General features: G+C 59.0%; 1 protein-coding gene across 1 annotated transcript in view; it reads right to left on the bottom strand.

Annotated features, from left to right (window-relative positions):
- The window catches only part of LOC144785312 (uncharacterized), a 110,332-nt gene that overhangs the window by 2,010 nt on the left and 86,985 nt on the right, over positions 1 to 21,337 (bottom strand). The window lies entirely within an intron of this gene.

Raw genomic sequence — 21,337 nt, 5'->3', positions numbered from 1 at the left:
CGTGCCTGGTTCTCGTGCCTGGTTCTCTTGTCTAGTTCTTTTGTCTGTTTCTCTGGCCTGGTTCTCTCGCCTGGTTCTCTTGTCTAGTTCTTTTGTCTGTTTCTCTCGCCTGGTTCTCGTGCCTGGTTCTCTTGTCTAGTTCTTTTGTCTGTTTCTCTGGCCTGGTTCTCTCGCCTGGTTCTCTTGTCTAGTTCTTTTGTCTGTTTCTCTGGCCTGGTTCTCGTGCCGGGTTCTCGTGCCTGTTTCTCTCGCCTGGTTCTCGTGCCTGGTTCTCTTGTCTAGTTCTTTTGTCTGGTTCTCTGGCCTGGTTCTCGTGCCTGGTTCTCTTGTCTAGTTCTTTTGTCTGTTTCTCTGGCCTGGTTCTCGTGCCTGGTTCTCTTGTCTAGTTCTTTTGTCTGTTTCTCTCGCCTGGTTCTCGTGCCTGGTTCTCTTGTCTAGTTCTTTTGTCTGGTTCTCTGGCCTGGTTCTCGTGCCTGGTTCTCTTGTCTAGTTCTTTTGTCTGTTTCTCTGGCCTGGTTCTCGTGCCTGGTTCTCTTGTCTAGTTCTTTTGTCTGTTTCTCTCGCCTGGTTCTCGTGCCTGGTTCTCTTGTCTAGTTCTTTTGTCTGTTTCTCTCGCCTGGTTCTCGTGCCTGGTTCTCGTGCCTGGTTCTCGTGCCTGGTTCTTCTGTTCTCCTGGTAGCTTCTCGCGCAGTTCTTGTGTCTGGTTCTCTGGGTCAATCCTCCTTCCGGGTCACCCACTCTGGGTCTCTGCTCAGACTCTTCGCTCCCTCCAGGCCTCCTGCCTGGTTGTCCTGTCCAGACTCGTGTCGCTGGTTCTCAGTTGCGGTCACTTGTCTGGTTCTCGTCTCTGGTTCTCGGTGTGTCCCCTGGCTCTGGTTCTCGTCTCTGGTTCTCTCTGGAGCTCCTTGTCTGGTTCTCCTCTCTCTGGCCTCGTGTCTGCTCGCCGCGCCTGGTTCCCCTGGCTCTGTCCTCTGGTTCTCGGTGTGTTCCTTGTCTGTCCTCTGGTTCCTCTGTCCAGATTCTTGTCTGTGGTTCCCGGTGTGTCCTCTTTCCAGCCAGGCTCCTGCCCCCCCCCCGGTTCTGCCCTCGTGTCACTGCCCCCCCCCGGACGCGCCTGTGGTCACTGGTCCAGTCCCAGCAGCTGCAGCGCCGCCCCCTGTGCTCCTCGGCAGAGGGACCCCTCCTGGAGTCCGGCCGGGACCCCCGTCCAGCGGTGCCAGCTGTGCAGAGCAGGAGGGTCCGCGGATCCACCAATGTGGGCACCGGCCTCAAACACACGCTGCTCCAGATGCCAGGAGTGGGGGTCCCTCCAGATGCCAGGAGTGGGGGTCCCTCCAGGGGCCACGGGCGGGGGTCCCTCCAGGGGCCACGGGCGGGGGTCCCTCAGGGGCCACGGGCGGGGGTCCCTCCAGATGCCAGGGGCGGGGGTCCCTCCAGGGGCCAGGGGCGGGGGTCCCTCCAGGGGCCCGGGCTCTTCGCTCTTCCTTAGAAGTAAAAGTTTAGGAACTTCTGAAGAGTTGTGACTCTGAAGACAAAAGCCCCCCGCGCCCCCGCCTTTCCCAAAACTTTTTTAAAAGTTATTTGAAGTTATTTTTTTCTATCTTTGCCACTGTATGCAGCCGGGCCCCTCCCCGTGTGACGTCAGCGGGGCCTGCCCCTCCCCCCAACAGCCCACCACATGGCCGAGCTCCCCCGTCCCTCACAGCTGCAGCCAATCAGGACGCGCGGTTTCATGTCACCACAAGTTGATTTTCAACGTAGAACAACCAGGGAATCTCAGCGGAATCCAAACCACGTCCCTCCCATTACGAACGCAGAACTACAAATCCCAGAATGCAAATGGAACGATGGATTCTTCTTCTGTGCCCACCTCCCTCATCCACTCTGGCCTTGTGCATCTGGGGGCACAGCTCCCTCTCTGGTAGCCCTCTGGCTGCACAGCTCCCTCTCTGGTCGCCTCTGGTCACACAGCTCCCTCTCTGGTAGACTCTTGTTGCACAGCTCCCTCTCTGGTAGCCTCTGGCTGCACAGCTCCCTCTCTGGTAGCCCTCTGGTTGCACAGCTCCCTCCGTGGTAGCCTCAGGGTGCACAGCTCCCTCTCTGGTAGCCTCTGGTTGCACAGCTCCCTCCGTGGTAGCCTCAGGGTGCACAGCTCCCTCTCTGGTAGCCCTCTGGCTGCACAGCTCCCTCTCTGGTAGCCCTCTGGCTGTACAGCTCCCTCTCTGGTAGCCCGCTGGCTGCACAGCTCCCTCTCTGGTAGCCCGCTGGCTGCACAGCTCCCTCTCTGGTAGCCCTCTGGCTACACAGCTCCCTCTCTGGTAGCCCTCTGGCTGAACAGCTCCCTCTCTGGTAGCCCTCTTGTTGCACAGCTCCCTCTCTGGTGGCCTCTGGGTGCACAGCTCCCTCTCTGGTAGCCCTCTCGTTGTACAGCTCCCTCTCTGGTCGCCTCTGGCTGCACAGCTCTCTCTCTGGTAGCCCTCTGGCTGCACAGCTCCCTCTCTGGTAGCCTCTGGTTGCACAGCTCCCTCTCTGGTCGCCTCTGGCTGCGCAGCTCTCTCTCTGGTAGCCTTCTGGCTGCACAGCTCCCTCTCTGGTAGCCTCTGGCTGCACAGTTCCCTCTCAGGTAGCCCTCTGGCTGCAGAGCTCCCTGTCTGGTAGCCTCTGGCTGCACAGCTCCCTCTCTGGTAGCCTCTGGCTGCACAGCTCCCTCTCTGGTAGCCCTCTGGCTGCACAGCTCCCTCTCTGGTAGCCTCTGGCTGCACAGATCCCTCTCTGGTAGCATCTGGCTGCACAGTCCCCTCTCTGGTAGCCTCAGGGTGCACAGCTCCCTCTCTGGTAGCCTAAGGGTGCACAGCTCCCTCTCTGGCAGCCTCTGGCAGCACAGCTCCCTCTCTGGTAGCCCTCTGGCTGCAGCTCCCTCTCTGGTAGCCCTCTGGCTGCAGCACCCTCTTTGGTAGCCTCTGGTTACACAGCTCCCTCTCTGGTAGCCCTCTGGTTGCACAGCTCCCTCTCTGGTAGCCCTCTGGCTGCACAGCTCCCTCTCGGGTAGCCTCTGGCTGCACAGCTCCCTCTCTGCGGCCTCTGGTTGCACAGCTCCCTCTCTGGTAGCCTCTGGCTGTTCAGCTCCCTCTCTGGTAGCCCTCTGGTTGCACAGCTCCCTCTCTGGTAGCCCTCTGGCTGCACAGGTCCCTCTCTGGTAGCCTCTGGGTGCACAGCTCCCTCTCTGGTAGCCTCTGGGTGCACAGCCCCCTCTCTGGTAGCCCTCTCGTTGCACAGCTCCCTCTCTGGTAGCCTCTGGCTGCACAGCTCCCTCTCTGGTAGCCCTCTGGCTGCATAGCTCCCTCTCTGGTAGCCTCTGGCTGCACAGCTCCCTCTCTGGTAGCTTCTGGTTGCACAGCTCCCTCTCTGGTAACCCTCTGGCTGCACAGCTCCCTCTCTGGTAGCCCTCTGGCTGCACAGCTCCCTCTCTGGTAGCCTCTGGCTGCACAGCTCCCTCTCTGGTAGCCTCTGGCTGCACAGCTCCCTCTCTGGTAGCCCTCTGGCTGCACAGCTCCCTCTCTGGTGGCCTCTGGCTGCACAGCTCCCTCTCTGGTAGCCCGCTGGCTGCACAGCTCCCTCTCTGGTAGTCCTCTGGCTGCACAGCTCCCTCTCTGGTCGCCTCTGGCTGCACAGCTCCCTCTCTGGTAGCCCCTGGCTGCACAGCTCCCTCTGTGGTAGCCCGCTGGCTGCACAGCTCCCTCTCTGGTAGCCCTCTGGTTGCACACCTCCCTCTCTGGTAGCCCTCTGGCTGCACAGCTCCCTCTCTGGTAGCCCTCTGGCTGCACAGCTCCCTCTCTGGTAGCCTCTGGCTGCACAGCTCCCTCTCTGGTAGCTTCTGGTTGCACAGCTCCCTCTCTGGTAACCCTCTGGCTGCACAGCTCTCTCTCTGGCGGCCCTCTCGTTCACACCTCCCTCTCTGGTAGCCCTCTGGCTTCACAGCTCCCTCTCTGGTAGCTCTCTGGCTGCACAGCTCCCTCTCTGGTAGCCTCTGGCTGTACAGCTCCCTCTCTGGTAGCCTCTGGCTGCTCAGCTCCCTCTCTGGTAGCCTCTGGCTGCACAGCTCCCTCTCTAGTAGCCCTCTGGCTGCACAGCTCCCTCTCTGGTAGCCCTCTGGCTGCACAGCTCCCTCTCTGGTAGCCTCTGGCTGCACAGCTCCCTCTCTGGTAGTCCTCTGGCTGCACAGCGCCCTCTCTGGTAGCCCTCTGGCTGCACAGCTCCCTCTATGGTAGCCTCTGGCTGCACAGCTCCCTCTCTGGTAGCCCTCTGGCTGCATAGCTCCCTCTCTGGTAGCCTCTGGCTGCACAGCTCCCTCTCTGGTAGCTTCTGGTTGCACAGCTCCCTCTCTGGTAACCCTCTGGCTGCACAGCTCTCTCTCTGGTAGCCCTCTCGTTCACACCTCCCTCTCTGGTAGCCCTCTGGCTTCACAGCTCCCTCTCTGTTAGCCCTCTGGCTGCACAGCTCCCTCTCTGGTAGCCTCTGGCTGTACAGCTCCCTCTCTGGTAGCCTCTGGCTGCTCAGCTCCCTCTCTGGTAGCCTCTGGCTGCACAGCTCCCTCTCTGGTAGCCCTCTGGCTGCACAGCTCCCTCTCTGGTAGCCCTCTGACTGCACAGCTCCCTCTCTGGTAGCCTCTGGCTGCACAGCTCCCTATCTGGTAGCCCTCTGGCTGCACAGCTCCCTCTCTGGTCGCCTCTTGTTGCACAGCTCCCTCTCTGGTAGCCTCTGGGTGCACAGCTCCCTCTCTGGTCGCCTCTCGTTGCACAGCTCCCTCTCTGGTAGCCTCAGGATGCACAGCTCCCTCTCTGGCCGCCTCTGGTTGCACAGCTCCCTCTCTGGTAGCCCTCTGGCTTCACAGCTCCCTCTCTGGTAGCCCTCTGGCTGCACAGCTCCCTCTCTGGTAGCCTCTGGCTGTACAGCTCCCTCTCTGGTAGCCTCTGGCTGCTCAGCTCCCTCTCTGGTAGCCTCTGGCTGCACAGCTCCCTCTCTGGTAGCCCTCTGGCTGCACAGCTCCCTCTCTGGTAGCCCTCTGGCTGCACAGCTCCCTCTCTGTAAGCCTCGGGGTCCACAGCTCCCTCTCTGGTAGCCTCTGGCTGTACAGCTCCCTCTCTGGTCGCCTCTCGTTGCACAGCTCCCTCTCTGGTAGCCTCTGGCTGCACAGCTCCCTCTCTGGTAGCCTCTGGCTGTACAGCTCCCTCTCTGGTAGCCTCTGGCTGTACAGCTCCCTCTCTGGTAGCCCGCTGGCTGCACAGCTCTCTCACTGGTAGCCCTCTGGTTACACAGCTCCCTCTCTGGTAGCCCTCTGTCTGCACAGCTCCCTCTCGGGTAGCCTCTGGCTGCACAGCTCCCTCTCTGGTTGCCTCTGGGTGCACATCTCCCTCTCTGGTAGCCCTCTCGTTCACAGCTCCCTCTCTGGTAGCCCTCTGTCTGCACAGCTCTCTCACTGGTAGCCTCTGGCTGTACAGCTCCCTCTCTGGTAGCCTCTGGCTGCACAGCTCCCTCTCTGGTAGCCCTCTGGCTGCACAGCTCCCTCTCTGGTAGCCTCTGGCTGCACAGATCCCTCTCTGGTAGCATCTGGCTGCACAGTCCCCTCTCTGGTAGCCTCAGGGTGCACAGCTCCCTCTCTAATAGCCTAAGGGTGCACAGCTCCCTCTCTGGCAGCCTCTGGCAGCACAGCTCCCTCTCTGGTAGCCCTCTGGCTGCAGCTCCCTCTCTGGTAGCCCTCTGGCTGCAGCGCCCTCTCTGGTAGCCTCTGGTTACACAGCTCCCTCTCTGGTAGCCCTCTGGTTGCACAGCTCCCTCTCTGGTAGCCCTCTGGCTGCACAGCTCCCTCTCGGGTAGCCTCTGGCTGCACAGCTCCCTCTCTGCGGCCTCTGGTTGCACAGCTCCCTCTCTGGTAGCCTCTGGCTGTACAGCTCCCTCTCTGGTAGCCTCTGGCTGTACAGCTCCCTCTCTGGTAGCCCTCTGGTTGCACAGCTCCCTCTCTGGTAGCCCTCTGGCTGCACAGGTCCCTCTCTGGTAGCCTCTGGGTGCACAGCTCCCTCTCTGGTAGCCTCTGGGTGCACAGCCCCCTCTCTGGTAGCCCTCTCGTTGCACAGCTCCCTCTCTGGTAGCCTCTGGCTGCACAGCTCCCTCTCTGGTAGCCCTCTGGCTGCATAGCTCCCTCTCTGGTAGCCTCTGGCTGCACAGCTCCCTCTCTGGTAGCTTCTGGTTGCACAGCTCCCTCTCTGGTAACCCTCTGGCTGCACAGCTCCCTCTCTGGTAGCCCTCTGGCTGCACAGCTCCCTCTCTGGTAGCCTCTGGCTGCACGGCTCCCTCTCTGGTAGCCTCTGGCTGCACAGCTCCCTCTCTGGTAGCCCTCTGGCTGCACAGCTCCCTCTCTGGTGGCCTCTGGCTGCACAGCTCCCTCTCTGGTAGCCCGCTGGCTGCACAGCTCCCTCTCTGGTAGTCCTCTGGCTGCACAGCTCCCTCTCTGGTCGCCTCTGGCTGCACAGCTCCCTCTCTGGTAGCCCCTGGCTGCACAGCTCCCTCTGTGGTAGCCCGCTGGCTGCACAGCTCCCTCTCTGGTAGCCCTCTGGTTGCACACCTCCCTCTCTGGTAGCCCTCTGGCTGCACAGCTCCCTCTCTGGTAGCCCTCTGGCTGCACAGCTCCCTCTGTGGTAGCCCTCTCGTTGCACAGCTCCCTCTCTGGTAGCCTCTGGTTACACAGCTCCCTCTCTGGTTGCCTCTGGTTACACAGCTCCCTCTCTGGTAGCCCTCTGGCTGCACAGCTCCCTCTCTGGTAGCCCTCTGGCTGCACAGCTCCCTCTCTGGTAGCCTCTGGCTGCACATCTCCCTCTCTGGTAGCCTCTGGCTGCACAGCTCCCTCTCTGGTTGCCCTCTGGTCACACTGCTCCCTCTCTGGTCGCCTGTGGGTGCAAAGCTCCCTCTCTGGTCGCCTCTGGGTGCACAGCTCCCTCTCTGTGGCCTCTGGGTGCACAGCTCCCTCTCTGGTAGCCTCTGGGTGCATAGCTCTCTCTGTGGTAGCCCTCTGGCTGCGCAGCTCCCTCTCTGGTAGCCTCTGGCTGCGCAGCTCCCTCTCTGGTAGCCTCTGGCTGCACAGCTCCCTCTGTGGTAGCCCTCTGGCTGCATAGCTCCCTCTCTGGTAGCCTCTGGCTGCGCAGCTCCCTCTCTGGTAGCCTCTGGCTGCACAGCTCCCTCTCTGGTAGCCCTCTGGCTGCACAGCTCCCTCTCTGGTATCCTCTGGCTGCACAGCTCCCTCTCTGATAGCCTCTGGCTGCACAGCTCCCTCTCTGGTAGCTTCTGGTTGCACAGCTCCCTCTCTGGTAACCCTCTGGCTGCACAGCTCTCTCTCTGGCGGCCCTCTCGTTCACACCTCCCTCTCTGGTAGCCCTCTGGCTTCACAGCTCCCTCTCTGGTAGCTCTCTGGCTGCACAGCTCCCTCTCTGGTAGCCTCTGGCTGTACAGCTCCCTCTCTGGTAGCCTCTGGCTGCTCAGCTCCCTCTCTGGTAGCCTCTGGCTGCACAGCTCCCTCTCTGGTAGCCCTCTGGCTGCACAGCTCCCTCTCTGGTAGCCCTCTGGCTGCACAGCTCCCTCTCTGGTAGCCCTCTGGCTGCACAGCGCCCTCTCTGGTAGCCCTCTGGCTGCACAGCTCCCTCTATGGTAGCCTCTGGCTGCACAGCTCCCTCTCTGGTAGCCCTCTGGCTGCATAGCTCCCTCTCTGGTAGCCTCTGGCTGCACAGCTCCCTCTCTGGTAGCTTCTGGTTGCACAGCTCCCTCTCTGGTAACCCTCTGGTTGCACAGCTCTCTCTCTGGTAGCCCTCTCGTTCACACCTCCCTCTCTGGTAGCCCTCTGGCTTCACAGCTCCCTCTCTGTTAGCCCTCTGGCTGCACAGCTCCCTCTCTGGTAGCCTCTGGCTGTACAGCTCCCTCTCTGGTAGCCTCTGGCTGCTCAGCTCCCTCTCTGGTAGCCTCTGGCTGCACAGCTCCCTCTCTGGTAGCCCTCTGGCTGCACAGCTCCCTCTCTGGTAGCCCTCTGGCTGCACAGCTCCCTCTCTGGTAGCCTCTGGCTGCACAGCTCCCTATCTGGTAGCGCTCTGGCTGCACAGCTCCCTCTCTGGTCGCCTCTTGTTGCACAGCTCCCTCTCTGGTAGCCTCTGGGTGCACAGCTCCCTCTCTGGTCGCCTCTCGTTGCACAGCTCCCTCTCTGGTAGCCTCAGGGTGCACAGCTCCCTCTCTGGCCGCCTCTGGTTGCACAGCTCCCTCTCTGGTAGCCCTCTGGCTTCACAGCTCCCTCTCTGGTAGCCTCTGGCTGTACAGCTCCCTCTCTGGTAGCCTCTGGCTGCTCAGCTCCCTCTCTGGTAGCCTCTGGCTGCACAGCTCCCTCTCTGGTAGCCCTCTGGCTGCACAGCTCCCTCTCTGTAAGCCTCGGGGTCCACAGCTCCCTCTCTGGTAGCCTCTGGCTGTACAGCTCCCTCTCTGGTCGCCTCTCGTTGCACAGCTCCCTCTCTGGTAGCCTCTGGCTGCACAGCTCCCTCTCTGGTAGCCTCTGGCTGTACAGCTCCCTCTCTGGTAGCCTCTGGCTGTACAGCTCCCTCTCTGGTAGCCCGCTGGCTGCACAGCTCTCTCACTGGTAGCCCTCTGGTTACACAGCTCCCTCTCTGGTAGCCCTCTGTCTGCACAGCTCCCTCTCGAGTAGCCTCTGGCTGCACAGCTCCCTCTCTGGTCGCCTCTGGGTGCACAGCTCCCTCTCTGGTAGCCTCTGGCTGCACAGCTCCCTCTCTGGTAGCCCTCTGGCTGTACAGCTCTCTCACTGGTAGCCTCTGGCTGTACAGCTCCCTCTCTGCTAGCCTCTGGCTGCACAGCTCCCTCTCTGGTCGCCTCTGGGTGCACAGCTCCCTCTCTGGTAGCCCTCTCGTTCACAGCTCCCTCTCTGGTAGCCTCTGGCTGCACAGCTCTCTCACTGGTAGCCTCTGGCTGTACAGCTCCCTCTCTGCTAGCCTCTGGCTGCACAGCTCCCTCTCTGGTCGCCTCTGGGTGCACAGCTCCCTCTCTGGTAGCCCTCTCGTTCACAGCTCCCTCTCTGGTAGCCTCTGGCTGCACAGCTCCCTCTCTGGTAGCCTCTGGCTGCACAGCTCCCTCTCTGGTAGCCTCTGGCTGCACAGCTCCCTCTCTGGTAGCCTCTGGCTGCACAGCTCCCTCTCTGGTAGCCCTCTGGCTGTACAGCTCTCTCACTGGTAGCCTCTGGCTGTACAGCTCCCTCTCTGCTAGCCTCTGGCTGCACAGCTCCCTCTCTGGTCGCCTCTGGGTGCACAGCTCCCTCTCTGGTAGCCCTCTCGTTCACAGCTCCCTCTCTGGTAGCCCTCTGTCTGCACAGCTCTCTCACTGGTAGCCTCTGGCTGTACAGCTCCCTCTCTGCTAGCCTCTGGCTGCACAGCTCCCTCTCTGGTCGCCTCTGGGTGCACAGCTCCCTCTCTGGTAGCCCTCTCGTTCACAGCTCCCTCTCTGGTAGCCTCTGGCTGCACAGCTCCCTCTCTGGTAGCCTCTGGCTGCACAGCTCCCTCTCTGGTAGCCTCTGGCTGTACAGCTCCCTCTCTGGTAGCCTCTGGTTGCACAGCTCCCTCTCTGGTAGCCTCTGGCTGTACAGCTCCCTCTCTGGTAGCCTCTGGCTGTACAGCTCCCTCTCTGGTAGCCCTCTGGCTGTACAGCTCCCTCTCTGCTATCCCCTGCTGGCACAGCTCCCTCCTGGCCCCCTGCCAGGCCTGTGCCCCCGGTCTCTGGGCAGCAGAGCTGTGCCCCTGGTCTTGTGATGTTTACTGCTACCCGGCCCTAGTTTGGGAAGTTTGTTTTCTCTTCTCAGGGAGATCAGAGGAGCCCCCGTGACCGGAAATGTCCCGGATTCCAGCAGGATATGGAATTTCATTCAGGGGGGGGGGTGCTCTTAAGCAACCGGCGGAAGAAGGAGTGACCCCCGCCAGCCCCCCCCCCCCCCACACACACACTCCTGACATGAAAGGAGCCCTGTGCCCATGTGTGAGACTGGTTCATATTAACCATCACTGCAGCCCTGGGGAGGCCGGCCCGGGACAGACCCGGGACTGGCCTGAGAGACAGCAGGAAACATCCTGGGACTGCCTGGGACTGGTCCATGACTGGCCTGAGACAGACCCGTGACTGGCCTGAGACAGATCCATGACCGGCCTGAGACAGACCCGTGACTGGACTGACACAGACCCGTGACTGGCCTGAGACAGACCCATGACTGGACTGAGACAGACCCATGACTGGCCTGAGACAGACCCGTGAATGGACTGAGACAGACCCGGGACTGGCCTGAGACAGATCCATGACCGGCCTGAGACAGACCCGTGACTGGACTGAGACAGACCCGTGACTGGACTGAGACAGACCCGTGACTGGACTGAGTCAGACCCGTGACTGGCCTGAGACAGACCCGTGACTGGCCTGAGACAGACCCGTGAATGGACTGAGACAGACCCGTGACTGGCCTGAGAAAGACCCATGACTGGCCTGAGTCAGACCCGTGACTGGACTGAGACAGACCCATGACTGGCCTGAGACAGACCCATGACTGGCCTGAGACAGACCCGTGACTGGACTGAGACAGACCCGGGACTGGCCTGAGACAGACCCGTGACTGGACTGAGACAGACCCATGACTGGCCTGAGACAGACCCATGACTGGCCTGAGACAGACCCGTGACTGGACTGAGACAGACCCGGGACTGGCCTGAGACAGACCCGTGACTGGACTGAGACAGACCCGGGACTGGCCTGAGACAGACCCGTGACTGGACTGAGACAGACCCATGACTGGCCTGAGACAGACCCATGACTGGCCTGAGACAGACCCGTGACTGGACTGAGACAGACCCGGGACTGGCCTGAGACAGACCCGTGACTGGACTGAGACAGACCCGTGACTGGACTGAGAGAGACCCATGACTGGCCTGAGACAGACCCATGACTGGACTGAGACAGACCCGCGACTGGCCTGAGACAGACCCGTGAATGGACTGAGACAGACCCGGGACTGGCCTGAGACAGACCCGTGACTGGACTGAGACAGACCCGTGACTGGCCTGAGACAGACCCATGACTGGAATGAGTCAGACCCGTGACTGGACTGAGACAGACCCATGACTGGACTGAGACAGACCCATGACTGGACTGAGACAGACCCGTGACTGGACTGAGACAGACCCGTGACTGGCCTGAGACAGACCCATGACTGGCCTGAGACAGACCCGTGACTGGCCTGAGACAGACCCGTGAATGGACTGAGACAGACCCGTGACTGGCCTGAGAAAGACCCATGACTGGCCTGAGTCAGACCCGTGACTGGACTGAGACAGACCCATGACTGGCCTGAGACAGACCCATGACTGGCCTGAGACAGACCCGTGACTGGACTGAGACAGACCCGGGACTGGCCTGAGACAGACCCGTGACTGGACTGAGACAGACCCGTGACTGGCCTGAGACAGACCCATGACTGGCCTGAGACAGACCCGTGACTGGACTGAGACAGACCCGGGACTGGCCTTAGACAGACCCGTGACTGGCCTGAGACAGACCCATGACTGGCCTGAGACAGACCCATGACAGACCCATGACTGGACTGAGACAGACCCAGGACTGGCCTGAGACAGACCCCTGACTGGGCTGAGACAGACCCGTGACTGGCCTGAGACAGACCCGTGACTGGCCTGAGACAGACCCGTGACTGGCCTGAGACAGACCCCTGACTGGACTGAGACAGACCCATGACTGGCCTGAGACAGACCCGTGACTAGCCTGAGACAGACCCGTGACTGGCCTGAGACAGACCCGTGACTGGACTGAGTCAGACCCATGACTGGCCTGAGACTAACCCATGACTGGCCTGAGACAGACCCGTGACTGGCCTGAGACAGACCCGTGACTGGCCTGAGACAGACCCATGACTGGACTGACACAGACCCATGACTGGAGTTAGACAGACCCGTGACTGGCCTGAGACAGACCCGGGACTGGCCTGAGACAGACCCGTGACTAGCCTGAGACAGACCCATGACTGGCCTGAGACAGACCCGTGACTAGCCTGAGACAGACCCATGACTGGACTGACACAGACCCGTGACTGGCCTGAGACAGACCCATGACTGGACTGAGACTGTCCGGTGACTGGCCTGAGACAGACCCGTGACCGGCCTGAGACAGACCCGTGACTGGCCTGAGACAGACCCCTGACTGGACTGAGACAGACCCATGACTGGCCTGAGACAGACCCATGACTGGACTGAGACAGACCCGTGACTGGACTGAGACTGACCCGTGACTGGCCTGAGACAGACCCGTGACTGGACTGAGACAGACCCGGGACTGGACTGACACAGACCCATGACTGGACTGAGACAGACCCATGACTGGCCTGAGACAGACCCGTGACTGGACTGAGTCAGACCCGGGACTGGCCTGAGACAGACCCGTGAATGGACTGAGACAGACCCGGGACTGGCCTGAGACAGACCCGTGACTGGACTGAGACAGACCCGTGACTGGCCTGAGACAGACCCATGACTGGACCGAGACAGACCCGTGACTGGACTGAGTCAGACCCGTGACTGGCCTGAGACAGACCCGTGACTGGCCTGAGACAGACCCGTGAATGGACTGAGACAGACCCGTGACTGGCCTGAGAAAGACCCGTGACTGGCCTGAGTCAGACCCGTGACTGGACTGAGACAGACCCATGACTGGCCTGAGACAGACCCATGACTGGCCTGAGACAGACCCGTGACTGGACTGAGACAGACCCGGGACTGGCCTGAGACAGACCCGTGACTGGACTGAGATAGACCCATGACTGGCCTGAGACAGACCCAGGACTGGCCTGAGACAGACCCCTGACTGGGCTGAGACAGACCCGTGACTGGCCTGAGACAGACCCGTGACTGGCCTGAGACAGACCCGTGACTGGCCTGAGACAGACCCCTGACTGGACTGAGACAGACCCATGACTGGCCTGAGACAGACCCATGACTGGCCTGAGACAGACCCATGACTGGCCTGAGACAGACCCATGATTGGCCTGAGACAGACCCGTGACTGGACTGAGACAGACCCATGACTGGCCTGAGACAGACCCGTGACTGGCCTGAGAAAGACCCATGACTGGCCTGAGACAGACCTGTGACTGGATTGAGACAGACCCGTGACTGGACTGAGACAGACCCATGACTGGACTGAGACAGACCCATGACTGGCCTGAGACAGACCCGGGACTGGACTGAGACAGACCCATGACTGGACTGAGACAGACCCGTGACTGGCCTGAGACAGACCCGTGACTGGACTGAGACAGACCCGTGACTGGAGAGAGAATGACTCGTGACTGGACTGAGACAGACCCATGACTGGCCTGAGACAGACCCATGACTGGACTGAGACAGACCCGTGACTGGCCTGAGACAGACCCGTGACTGGACTGAGACAGACCCGTGACTGGAGAGAGAATGACTCGTGACTAGCCTGAGACAGACCCGTGACTGGCCTGAGACAGACCTGTGACTGGATTGAGACAGACCCGTGACTGGGCTGAGACAGACCCATGACTGGACTGAGACAGACCCGGGACTGGACTGAGATAGACCCGTGACTGGCCTGAGACAGACCCGGGACTGGACTGAGACAGACCCATGACTGGCCTGAGACAGACCCATGACTGGACTGAGACAGACCCATGACTGGCCTGAGACAGACCCGGGACTGGACTGAGACAGACCCATGACTAGCCTGAGACAGACCCATGACTGGCCTGAGACAGACCCGTGACTGGACTGAGACAGTCCGGTGACTGGCCTGAGACAGACCCGTGACCGGCCTGAGACAGACCCGTGACTGGCCTGAGACAGACCCGGGACTGGACTGAGACAGACCCATGACTGGACTGAGACAGACCCGTGACTGGCCTGAGACAGACCCGTGACTGGACTGAGACAGACCCGTGACTGGAGAGAGAATGACTCGTGACTGGACTGAGACAGACCCATGACTGGCCTGAGACAGACCCATGACTGGACTGAGACAGACCCGTGACTGGCCTGAGACAGACCCGTGACTGGACTGAGACAGACCCGTGACTGGAGAGAGAATGACTCGTGACTAGCCTGAGACAGACCCGTGACTGGCCTGAGACAGACCCGTGACTGGATTGAGACAGAACCGTGACTGGACTGAGACAGACCCATGACTGGACTGAGACAGACCCATGACTAGCCTGAGACAGACCCATGACTGGCCTGAGACAGACCCATGACTGGACTGAGACAGACCCGTGACTGGACTGAGACAGACCCGTGACTGGAGAGAGAATGACTCGTGACTGGACTGAGACAGACCCATGACTGGCCTGAGACAGACCCGTGACTGGGCTGAGACAGACCCATGACTGGCCTGAGAAAGACCCGGGACTGGACTGAGACAGACCCATGACTGGACTGAGACAGACCCGTGACTGGACTGAGACAGACCCGTGACTGGAGAGAGAATGACTCGTGACTGGACTGAGACAGAACCGTGACTGGACTGAGACAGACCCATGACTGGACTGAGACAGACCCATGACTAGCCTGAGACAGACCCATGACTGGCCTGAGACAGACCCATGACTGGACTGAGACAGACCCGTGACTGGACTGAGACAGACCCGTGACTGGAGAGAGAATGACTCGTGACTGGACTGAGACAGACCCATGACTGGCCTGAGACAGACCCGTGACTGGGCTGAGACAGACCCATGACTGGCCTGAGAAAGACCCGGGACTGGACTGAGACAGACCCATGACTAGCCTGAGACAGACCCATGACTGGCCTGAGACAGACCCGTGACTGGACTGAGACAGTCCGGTGACTGGCCTGAGACAGACCCGTGACCGGCCTGAGACAGACCCGTGACTGGCCTGAGACAGACCCGGGACTGGACTGAGACAGACCCATGACTGGACTGAGACAGACCCGTGACTGGCCTGAGACAGACCCGTGACTGGACTGAGACAGACCCGTGACTGGAGAGAGAATGACTCGTGACTGGACTGAGACAGACCCATGACTGGCCTGAGACAGACCCATGACTGGACTGAGACAGACCCGTGACTGGCCTGAGACAGACCCGTGACTGGACTGAGACAGACCCGTGACTGGAGAGAGAATGACTCGTGACTAGCCTGAGACAGACCCGTGACTGGCCTGAGACAGACCCGTGACTGGATTGAGACAGAACCGTGACTGGACTGAGACAGACCCATGACTGGACTGAGACAGACCCATGACTAGCCTGAGACAGACCCATGACTGGCCTGAGACAGACCCATGACTGGACTGAGACAGACCCGTGACTGGACTGAGACAGACCCGTGACTGGAGAGAGACAGACCCATGACTGGGCTGAGACAGACCCATGACTGGCCTGAGACAGACCCGTGACTGGGCTGAGACAGACCCATGACTGGCCTGAGAAAGACCCGGGACTGGACTGAGACAGACCCATGACTGGACTGAGACAGACCCGTGACTGGCCTGAGACAGACCCGTGAATGGACTGAGACAGACCTATGACTGGCCTGAGACAGACTCGTGACTGGCCTGAGACAGACCCGTGACTGGCCTGAGACAGACCCATGACTGGCCTGAGACAGACCCGTGACTGGCCTGAGACAGACCCGTGACTGGCCTGAGACAGACCCGTGACTGGCCTGAGACAGACCCATGACTGGCCTGAGACAGACCCATGACTGGCCTGAGACAGACCCATGACTGGCCTGAGAAAGACCCGGGACTGGACTGAGACAGACCCGTGACTGGCCTGAGACAGACCCGTGAATGGACTGAGACAGACCCGGGACTGGACTGAGACAGACCCGTGACTGGCCTGAGACAGACCCGTGACTAGCCTGAGACAGACCGGTGACTGGCCTGAGACAGACCCAGGACTGGCCTGAGACAGACGCATGACTGGAGTGAGACAGACCCGTGACTGGACTGAGACAGACCCAGGACTGGCCTGAGACAGACCCATGACTGGCCTGAGACAGACCCATGACTGGCCTGAGACAGACCCGTGACTGGCCTGAGACAGACCCAGGACTGGCCTGAGACAGACCCATGACTGGACTGAGACAGACCCGCGACTGGCCTGAGACAGACCTGTGACTAGCCTGAGACAGACCCGTGACTAGCCTGAGACAGACCCGTGACTAGCCTGAGACAGAACCATGACTAGCCTGAGACAGACCCGTGACTAGCCTGAGACAGACCCATGACTGGCCTGAGATAGACCTGTGACTGGATTGAGACAGACCCATGACTGGCCTGAGACAGACCCATGACTGGACTGACACAGACCCATGACTGGCCTGAGACAGACCCATGACTGGCCTGAGACAGACCCGTGACTGGACTGAGACAGACCCATGACTGGCCTGAGACAGTCCGGTAAAAACCACCGCAATGGAGCGCACACCGCTAGCCCCTCCTCCGGATCGCCCCTCGGGACTCTGGTACTTGTAGTTCAGTAGTGGATCACCCAGGTGGGTGCAAGTCGGTACTTGTTGGACTGATGAATCTCTAGACCCGATACATGTCCCGGGTTTTTGGGTATCGCCCGAGACATGGCTCGGGTTTCGGGATAACTTCCCTCATCAGTAGAGAAAATGGTTTAGGGGTGGAGGAGAAGGCCGCCAAACAACAGTCAATGGCCTCGATGCCCGAACCGGCACGCAGGGCAGCATCCAGGAGCCCGTCGGCTCAAAGCTCAAGGGAGCCAATTAGTAAAAACCACCGCAATGGAGCGCACACCGCTAGCCCCTCCTCCGGATCGCCCCTCGGGACTCTGGTACTTGTAGTTCAGTAGTGGATCACCCAGGTGGGTGCAAGTCGGTACTTGTTGGACTGATGAATCTCTAGACCCGATACATGTCCCGGGTTTTTGGGTATCGCCCGAGACATGGCTCGGGTTTCGGGATAACTTCCCTCATCAGTAGAGAAAATGGTTTAGGGGTGGAGGAGAAGGCCGCCAAACAACAGTCAATGGCCTCGATGCCCAAACCGGCACGCAGGGCAGCATCCAGGAGCCCGTCGGCTCAAAGCTCAAGGGAGCCAATTAGTAAAAACCACCGCAATGGAGCGCACACCGCTAGCCCCTCCTCCGGATCGCCCCTCGGGACTCTGGTACTTGTAGTTCAGTAGTGGATCACCCAGGTGGGTGCAAGTCGGTACTTGTTGGACTGATGAATCTCTAGACCCGATACATGTCCCGGGATTTTGGGTATCGCCCGAGACATGGCTCGGGTTTCGGGATAACTTCCCTCATCAGTAGAGAAAATGGTTTAGGGGTGGAGGAGAAGGCCGCCAAACAACAGTCAATGGCCTCGATGCCCGAACCGGCACGCAGGGCAGCATCCAGGAGCCCGTCGGCTCAAAGCTCAAGGGAGCCAATTAGTAAAAACCACCGCAATGGAGCGCACACCGCTAGCCCCTCCTCCGGATCGCCCCTCGGGACTCTGGTACTTGTAGTTCAGTAGTGGATCACCCAGGTGGGTGCAAGTCGGTACTTGTTGGACTGATGAATCTCTAGACCCGATACATGTCCCGGGTTTTTGGGTATCGCCCGAGACATGGCTCGGGTTTCGGGATAACTTCCCTCATCAGTAGAGAAAATGGTTTAGGGGTGGAGGAGAAGGCCGCCAAACAACAGTCAATGGCCTCGATGCCCGAACCGGCACGCAGGGCAGCATCCAGGAGCCCGTCGGCTCAAAGCTCAAGGGAGCCAATTAGTAAAACCACCGCAATGGAGCGCACACCGCTAGCCCCTCCTCCGGATCGCCCCTCGGGACTCTGGTACTTGTAGTTCAGTAGTGGATCACCCAGGTGGGTGCAAGTCGGTACTTGTTGGACTGATGAATCTCTAGACCCGATACATGTCCCGGGATTTTGGGTATCGCCCGAGACATGGCTCGGGTTTCGGGATAACTTCCCTCATCAGTAGAGAAAATGGTTTAGGGGTGGAGGAGAAGGCCGCCAAACAACAGTCAATGGCCTCGATGCCCGAACCGGCACGCAGGGCAGCATCCAGGAGCCCGTCGGCTCAAAGCTCAAGGGAGCCAATTAGTAAAAACCACCGCAATGGAGCGCACACCGCTAGCCCCTCCTCCGGATCGCCCCTCGGGACTCTGGTACTTGTAGTTCAGTAGTGGATCACCCAGGTGGGTGCAAGTCGGTACTTGTTGGACTGATGAATCTCTAGACCCGATACATGTCCCGGGTTTTTGGGTATCGCCCGAGACATGGCTCGGGTTTCGGGATAACTTCCCTCATCAGTAGAGAAAATGGTTTAGGGGTGGAGGAGAAGGCCGCCAAACAACAGTCAATGGCCTCGATGCCCGAACCGGCACGCAGGGCAGCATCCAGGAGCCCGTCGGCTCAAAGCTCAAGGGAGCCAATTAGTAAAAACCACCGCAATGGAGCGCACACCGCTAGCCCCTCCTCCGGATCGCCCCTCGGGACTCTGGTACTTGTAGTTCAGTAGTGGATCACCCAGGTGGGTGCAAGTCGGTACTTGTTGGACTGATGAATCTCTAGACCCGATACATGTCCCAGGTTTTTGGGTATCGCCCGAGACATGGCTCGGGTTTCGGGATAACTTCCCTCATCAGTAGAGAAAATGGTTTAGGGGTGGAGGAGAAGGCCGCCAAACAACAGTCAATGGCCTCGATGCCCGAACCGGCACGCAGGGCAGCATCCAGGAGCCCGTCGGCTCAAAGCTCAAGGGAGCCAATTAGTAAAAACCACCGCAATGGAGCGCACACCGCTAGTCTAGAGATTCTACAAGTACCAGAATCCCGAGGGGCGATCCGGAGGAGGGGCTAGCGGTGTGCGCTTCATTGCGGTGGTTTTTACTAATTGGCTCCCTTGAGCTTTGAGCCGACGGGCTCCTGGATGCTGCCCTGCGTGCCGGTTCGGGCATCGAGGCCATTGACTGTTGTTTGGCGGCCTTCTCCTCCACCCCTAAACCATTTTCTCTACTGATGAGGGAAGTTATCCCGAAACCCGAGCCATGTCTCGGGCGATACCCAAAAACCCGGGACATGTATCGGGTCTAGAGATTCATCAGTCCAACAAGTACCGACTTGCACCCACCTGGGTGATCCACTACTGAACTACAAGTACCAGAATCCCGAGGGGCGATCCGGAGGAGGGGCTAGCGGTGTGCGCTCCATTGCGGTGGTTTTTACTGAGACAGTCCGGTGACTGGCCTAAGAAAGACCCATGACTGGCCTGAGAAAGACTACATCAGTTGAGGTGTGAGTGCCCGTATGGATCAGTGAGTAGGTGTGTGAGTGCCCATATGGATCAGTGAGTAGGTGTGTGAGTGCCCATATGGATCAGTGAGTAGGTGTGTGAGTGTTTGCATTGATCAGTGAGAAGGTGTGTGAGTGCCCGTATGGATCAGTGAGTAGGTGTGTGAGTGCCCGTATGGATCAGTGAGTAGGTGTGTGAGTGCCCGTATGGATCAGTGTGTAGGTGTGTGAGTGCCCATATAGATCAGTGAGTAGGTGTGTGAGTGCCCGTATGGATCCGCGAGTAGGTGTGTGAGTGCCCGTATGGATCGGTGAGTAGGTGTGTGAGTGACCGTATGGATCAGTGAGTAGGTGTGTGAGTGCCTGTATGGATCAGTGAGTAGGTGTGTGAGTGCCTGTATGGATCAGTGAGTAGGTGTGTGAGTGCCTGTATGGATCAGTGAGTAGGTGTGTGAGTGCCGATATGGATCAGTGGGTAGGTGTGTGAGTGCCCGTATGGATCAGTGAGTAGGTGTGTGAGTGTTTGTAAGGATCAGTGAGTAGGTGTGTGAGTGTTTGTATGGATCAGTGAGTAGGTGTGTGAGTGTTTGTAAGGATCAGTGAGTAGGTGTGTGAGTGTTCGTATGGATCAGTGAGTAAGTGTGTGAGGGCACGTATGGATCAGTGAGTAGGTGTGTGAGTGCCCGTATGGATCAGTGAGTAGGTGTGTGAGTGTTTGTATGGATCAGTGAGTAGGTGTGTGAGTGTTTGTATGGATCAGTGAGTAGTTGTGTGAGTGCCCGTATGGATCAGTGAGTAGGTGTGTGAGTGCCTGTATGGATCAGTGAGTAGGTGTGTGAGTGCCTGTATGGATCAGTGAGTAGGTGTGTGAGTGTTTGTATGGATCAGTGAGTAGGTGTGTGAGTGTTCGTATGGATCAGTGAGTAAGTGTGTGAGGGCACGTATGGATCAGTGAGTAGGTGTGTGAGTGCCCGTATGAATCAGTGAGTAGGTGTGTGAGTGTTTGTATGGATCAGTGAGTAGGTGTGTGAGTGTTTGTATGGATCAGTGAGTAGTTGTGTGAGTGTTTGTATGGATCAGTGAGTAAGTGTGTGAGGGCACGTATGGATCAGTGAGTAGGTGTGTGTTAGTGCCCGTATGGATCAGTGAGTAGGTGTGTGAGTGCCTGTATGGATCAGTGAGTAGGTGTGTGAGTGTTTGTATGGATCAGTGAGTAGGTGTGTGAGTGCCTGTATGGATCAGTGAGTAGGTGTGTGAGTGCCCTTATGGATCAGTGAGTAGGTGTGTGAGTGCCCATATGGATCAGTGAGTAGTTGTGTGAGTGCCTGTATGGATCAGTGAGTAGGTGTGTGAGTGCCTGTATGGATCAGTGAGTAGGTGTGTGAGTGCCTGTATGGATCAGTGAGTAGGTGTGTGAGTGCAGATATGGATCAGTGAGTAGGTGTGTGAGTGTTTGTATGGATCAGTGAGTAGGTGTGTGAGTGTTTGTAAGGATCAGTGAGTAGGTGTGTGAGTGTTCGTATGGATCAGTGAGTAGGTGTGTGAGTGTTTGTATGGATCAGTGAGTAGGTGTGTGAGTGTTTGTAAGGATCAGTGAGTAGGTGTGTGAGTGTTCGTATGGATCAGTGAGTAAGTGTGTGAGTGCCCGTATGGATCAGTGAGTAGGTGTGTGAGTGTTTGTATGGATCAGTGAGTAGGTGTGTGAGTGTTTGTATGGATCAGTGAGTAGTTGTGTGAGTGCCCGTATGGATCAGTGAGTAGGTGTGTGAGTGCCTGTATGGATCAGTGAGTAGGTGTGTGAGTGCCTGTATGGATCAGTGAGTAGGTGTGTGCGTGCCTGTATGGATCAGTGAGTAGGTGTGTGAGTGTTTGTATGGATCAGTGAGTAGGTGTGTGAGTGCCTGTATGGATCACTGAGTAGGTGTGTGAGTGCCTGTATGGATCAG

Source organism: Lissotriton helveticus, chromosome 10 (assembly GCF_964261635.1).
Source record: "Lissotriton helveticus chromosome 10, aLisHel1.1, whole genome shotgun sequence".
Taxonomy (NCBI): Eukaryota; Metazoa; Chordata; class Amphibia; order Caudata; family Salamandridae; genus Lissotriton; species Lissotriton helveticus.
The sequence above is the reverse complement of the archived record's forward strand: the minus strand, read 5'-3'. Positions and strand labels throughout refer to the sequence as shown.